This window comes from Coenobita brevimanus, chromosome 67 (genome assembly GCF_032717465.1).
Source record: "Coenobita brevimanus isolate Jiangsu-jjx chromosome 67, ASM3271746v2, whole genome shotgun sequence".
Taxonomy (NCBI): domain Eukaryota; kingdom Metazoa; phylum Arthropoda; class Malacostraca; order Decapoda; family Coenobitidae; genus Coenobita; species Coenobita brevimanus.
This window is the reverse complement of record NC_137020.1, coordinates 9,704,698-9,710,697: the sequence shown is the minus strand read 5'-3', so window position 1 is coordinate 9,710,697 and position 6,000 is coordinate 9,704,698.

Here is a 6,000-nt window from a genome sequence, read left to right as displayed (position 1 = left end):
AGTATCCGCCCACAATACAATTGATTTGATTTGATTTGAAATATTGTTGTAAATGTATACTTGTTGCCTCTCTTCCTCTCGTCACGCGATTATTTTATTTTATTTTTCTTTTATCTGGTTCGAGCGTCAAAATACATCCTGGAGATGCTGGGCTATGAATTTCTGTCCTGGTACATCCTAAACTGCAATATAAGTTCCGGTGGGGCAGATGGACGTGCAGCAACCTCTAAAAATTCCTCGTGTGACGTGATGTATCCGAGCGATTTTGGCGTGGATGGAAGGCTGGTTGATGGTGTTCGTTTGTCAAAATGTGTTCTGGTGATGTCAAGCCCTGAATGTCTGCCTTGAAACATCAGAAGTGTAAGTAGTAGTAGTAGCAGTAGCAATAGTAGTAGTAGTAGCAAATGATGACGATGATGATCACGATGCTAGTGGTAGTAAATGATAGTGATGATTATGATCTCTTACAGGGTTGGGCTACACCTTAACCGGGCAGAGTGGTAGGCTGGATGTAGGATGGCTGCTAACATGACTATCGCCACACTTGGGCAGCACTTGGCATTGGTCTGTCTGTCGGCCTCGCTGGGCTGGGGGTTTCTGTGTGAGTAGGGAATCTGTATATCTGTCAGTTTACCTGTCTCATTATTTATGTATATTTATCAGTCTGGCTATCTGTCTACTCTCACCACACTTTTTCCGCTGCACACGACAATCCTCTGTCTATCAGTTTGTCAGTCAGTCTTCTGTGTATCTGTCTGCCTGTCAGTCTGGCAGTCTACCTGTCTGTCTGTCTGTCTGCCTATCTACATGTCTGTATATATTTCTGTCTATAAGTCTATACTATCTTTGTATATGTGTCTGTGTATTCATCTATCAGTCTATATATCAGTCAGTCTGTGTATTATCCGTCGATCTTTGTCTACCCACTTACGTGACTGTCTGTCTGTCATTCTATCTTGTGTCTATATCAGGACTGTCACCACACTTGGGCCACCCTTGCAACGCGTGATACGTTTATCTGTAGGAGTTGGTACAACACATATCTTGAAAAACAAGTTGGGGCATCAAGTGATAATTTGAGTTGTATGACAGAGGTGTATTTCACAACATATGTCTGTCTACCTGTCTGTCTATTGCCAGATGCCTTTAATCCTGCAAGGGGTGGTCGTATACAGATCACCTCCACGTTTGTCTGTCTTGTCATATGTCTGCCCTCCCTCCAGCTCATACATTCCTCCTCTCATGTACCTCCACTCCATGTCTCCATCTCATCCATGGTCTCCCCCTCTTTCTCTTCTCCCCCTTCACTTCACTCACATACACTGTTTTAGTCACAGTATAGTGTTAAGCTGCTGCTACAACTCAGCATTCAGAATGGAGAGATAGTAGTATTAGGCCAAGTTAGAGTGAGAAGAATATAACACCATATTGTAGTGATAATCTATTGCTACAGCTTTGCTTTCAGGATGGAGAGAGAGAGCAATTTTAGGCCAAGTTAGAATGCAAAAAGTATACAGTAGATAGCCTAGCAGTGTAACTAACCTAATCTAACTCCACAGAGGGATGTACTTGACTAGCATTAGCAATTTCTGGTTAAGTTAGAGTGACAGTCTACCCAACACGGTAACAAACCTAAGTAACTCCACAGAGGGATGTACTTGACTAGCATTAGCAATTTCAGGTTAAGTTAGAGTGACAATCTAGCCAACACAGTAACAAACCTAACTAACTCCACAGAGGGATGTTTGTGACCGGTGTCAGTATCCTGGGGGGTAAGCGTGAAAAAGAACAAACGCTGGTAGCAGGAGTCTTATTTCCATCCTTCTGTGTGAGGCATTTGCTGTGTATGGACTCATCACTGCCGTTGTACTAGGAGACATGCTCAAGGTATGTCATTTTTGAACTAGGAGAATATGAGAGACTGACTAGGAGAGTATGTGGGTGAGTTTTTTTGTATGCTAGGAAGATGGAACCAAAGGTCATGAGCTCGCAAACTGTTCCTTCTGAGAAAAAAACAAAATACAAGAGAGAGCTAAATTCAAGCTCCGATCATTTCGAGATGCCTGGACACCCTGCATTTGAAAGACTGGAGATCATAGCTAGCCGGTAATACAGGCAGAGGAAAACAGTTCCAGAGTTTACCTGTTGCATAAATGAAGGACTGGGAGTAAGGTTAACTCTGTAGAACGACCATAAACGAACCTGTAGATAAAGGCACAGGTAGATGGATAGAAAGCGTAAGAGGGCAGTTTGGAAATAAAGACTTACGCCAGACTCGATCGAAAGGTGATATGCAGTTTCATCATTACCATCATAAGAGCAGATCAGCTGAAGGTAGCTGTGTCCTATCTGAGCTGGGAGAGAAAGAAAGACTAGGAGAGTGTATGTGAGTTAGTGGGATAGTGTTGAGAGGTGTGTGAATGGTTGTGGTGTCAGGTGAAGGAAAGGCAGCTTGATGGTGAAGCAAGTAAGAGGGGAGACAGATTGGCAGATGTAGGCAACCGATGTTCTTTATACAAAGAATGGAAAAAGATCAACTAATAAACTATGTGGCTGAGGGGGAAGGGGTGATCAAAGATGAGCTCAAGGGATGGGATGGTGTGAGTTGGAAGGAGGACAACCTGATGATGGAAGGGGAGATGGAGCATTGTATGTAACTGTTGTGTTTTGTGAAGAGAATGGAGAATGAGAATGGCCAGGAGAATGTATATGAGTGAGGCAGTATACATTTTGATCAGTTGGCTGAACCTCCCGCACTCTGGTAATGTATTTTATATTCTTGTATTGATACTTGGTATGCATATCAGTTGGCTTAACTTCTGTCACTCTCATATTTTATACTGTATTCTGGTACTGATGCCACTGTAATCAGTTTGGTTGTGCCCGACATGTATATTTCCGTTCTGTGTGGTATTCGTCTCAATACCACAGCCAGCCACCTCAGCCAAGCAGCCCTAGTGTGATAGGTTAGGTTTGGTTAGGTTAGATGGGGATCATAAATGTAATTTTGGCTGGGAAACACATTTACCGTATTTTCGAGAAGAGCCTTTGGTTAGTTTTGAAACGACAGGGCGAGCGTCGTTCCTGGCTGAGGGTTGCCTAAGGTGAGACGAATACACATACAGAACGGAAATATGCTGGCCGGCATTGATTTGCTTTGCCTGTTAGCCAGTTACCGTACCAATCTATATATAGCCGTATGCCTTAATCCCGTAAGGAGCGGCGGGAAATAAATTGCCTCCTTGTTGCCCTCTCCTCTACCATTTTGGCTGCACTAACTCCATGTCGCACCCTTTTCTCTTGTATATCTCTCCTCTCCATCCCTCCATCTCATCCTTGGTCTAAATCTAGTGAAAGATAATTATGAAGCACATACGTGTGGAAAGACGTGCTAGTGGGGTACCTTCAGGATTCTGGGGGCTTCAGTGTGAGTGATTGATGAGTGGCCCTATTCATTGGACATGCTGTTGATTATTTCTCCCCCCCCCTCCCCCTTTTTTTTCTGGACACTGCCTCATCCGATCCTTAGGTAAGAAAAAAGGTCTAGATGATGATGATGAAAAGAAACGGAATGGAGTCCATCATCTTTTCTTCATTTTGCAGGATTTTTCAGCAGAGAAGGCCCGTACAGATCGCGGACTCTTCGATGCACATATGTTCTCCAGTTATGTAATGTTTGCTGCTGGTCTGACTACTGGGCTCACTAATATGGTGTGTGCTGTGTGTTTAGGAATGCTTGGTAAGTGCTGTAAGTAGATGGATGAATCGATAGATAGATACTAATATATTGACAATGATTGATAGACAGATGGATGAACAGATTCAGTGACAATGATATACAGTAACACTATATTTAAGTGTGGTTGATAAGAGCCCAGTGGTGTTACTGTGGCCCATTCATTCAGCTGGACAGACTTTAGTTAGTTTTTCTGGCTCTCAGGACCATACCTCACTCAGCCCTAGTGTGGGAAAAGAGGTGTACATGATGATGATGTTATACAATCTTCCCTATTATCAGGTTCTTCTGTTGCCCTGGCTACTGCTACAGATGAATCTGCCCTCAACCGCACCCTCATTGTGGAGGTCTTCAGCTCTTCCCTCGGACTCTACGGACTTCTTCTTAGCTTCTACATGGTGAGATATTCGACATGGTTTGCTTTGCACTGGTGAGACAGTGGGTCATAGGACTGTATTCTAGGTGACATAGGAAGCTGCATAACACCTCATCCTCATTAATATAATCTGCATATTGCATCACAGCATTCTCTTACATCAACCCAGACCTCCTTTCCCACTCCTATGTGGGAGGAAGCAGGGTCATGAGAGCCAGGAAAAAGAATAAACTGGTAACCAGAGTTTGCCAAATTGTTTATGTCACACTCCCATTCATTCATTGTTTAAGCCTCCGAAATCTTGGCTAATTACATCATTTAATACAAAGGATACTGAGGTGTAACATGCAGCATAAATTGCTATAGAAACAGTGTTACTTAATCTCCTACCCTGGGGGTAGGGGGGTTTCAAGAATACTCCCCTGGTATCCCTGCTTGTCGTACGAGGCAACTAAAAGGGTTGGTGGTGGGTTAGTGCCCCACCCCGTAAAAAGAACTAACTAAACAAGCGAATAAAGCGCCTGAGACCAGGACGGACCATACATTGACGACTAAGGAACGGACAAAGGACATTCTGAGGGTGGAAACATGGAATGTGAGAGGAGTGAATGATGAAGTGAAAGAGAGAGATTGTTCAGGTGCTTGAGGATGCATGAGTGGATATATGTGGATTGACTGAAATTAAATGGAAAGGTGAAAGGGTATGTGGTAACCATAGGGGTATTTGCCTTCTTAAGCCCTGTCCACACGAGTGGGCAATGTCCGCAGGCACAAGCGAGCAGTTTGCCTGTTGACAAGCACAAGCGGTGAGCCCGTCAACAGGCAAACTGCTCGCTTGTGCCCGCGGGCATTGCCCGCTCGTGTGGACAGGGCTTTAGTGTGACTTGTAAAATATATGGTAGAATACTCATTGATAGGGTTAGGCATATGACAGAGGAGCTAGTTGGAGAAGAACAAGGGGGATTTAGGAAGGGAAAAGGGTGTGTAGATCAGATATTTGTTCTAAGATGTTTAGTGGAGAAGTATCTAGAGAAGGGAAAGAAAGTGTATGCTGCCTTCATGGACTTGGAGAAAGCTTATGACAGAATAGATAGGCATGGTATGTGGAAGGTATTAAGAATATATGGAGTGGAGGGGAAATTGTTCAGTGCTGTGAAGAGTATGTACGAAGGAGCTAGGGATACGGTGCGAGTGGATGGTGAGCTGAGTGAGTTCTTTGATCTCAGTGTGGAACTGAAACAGGGTTGTATGATGTCTCCATGCTTGTTTAATATATACATGGATGGGGTTGTAAAGGAGGTGCAAGGTAGGGCAGTGGATGTGGGGGTGGCTCTGATGAATGAGGGTGAGATTTGGAAGATTCCGGTGTTGCTGTTTGCTGATGATACAGTATTGTTGAGTGAAGATGAATGGGAGTTGCAAGGTTTGGTGAATGAATTTGGGACAGTGTGTAGTAGGAGGAAGCTGAAAGTTAATGTAAACAAAAGTAAAGTTATGGTGTTTGAGACAAATGAAGTCACAGAATGTACTGTAAGGTTGGATGGTGAGGATATGGAGAATGTGAGTGCATTTAAGTACTTGGGTAGTGTGATGAGTAAGGATGGAACTTTGGGGGATGAAGTGCGTGAAAGGGTACAGCAGGGAAGGAAGGTTGTTGGTTCACTGAAAGCAGTGATGAGGAATAGGGAGGTGAGTATAGAAGTTAAGAAGTCACTGCATGATAGTATTGTGATCCCTACCCTGACGTATGGAAGCGAGGCGTGGACCCTGCAAGAGGGGAACAAGTCAAGAGTGAGAGCAGTAGAAATGAGTTACTTGAGAGGAGCATGTGGAGTGACATGAAGGGACAGGTTGACGAATGAAGAAGTGAAGGAACGTTGTGGGGTGG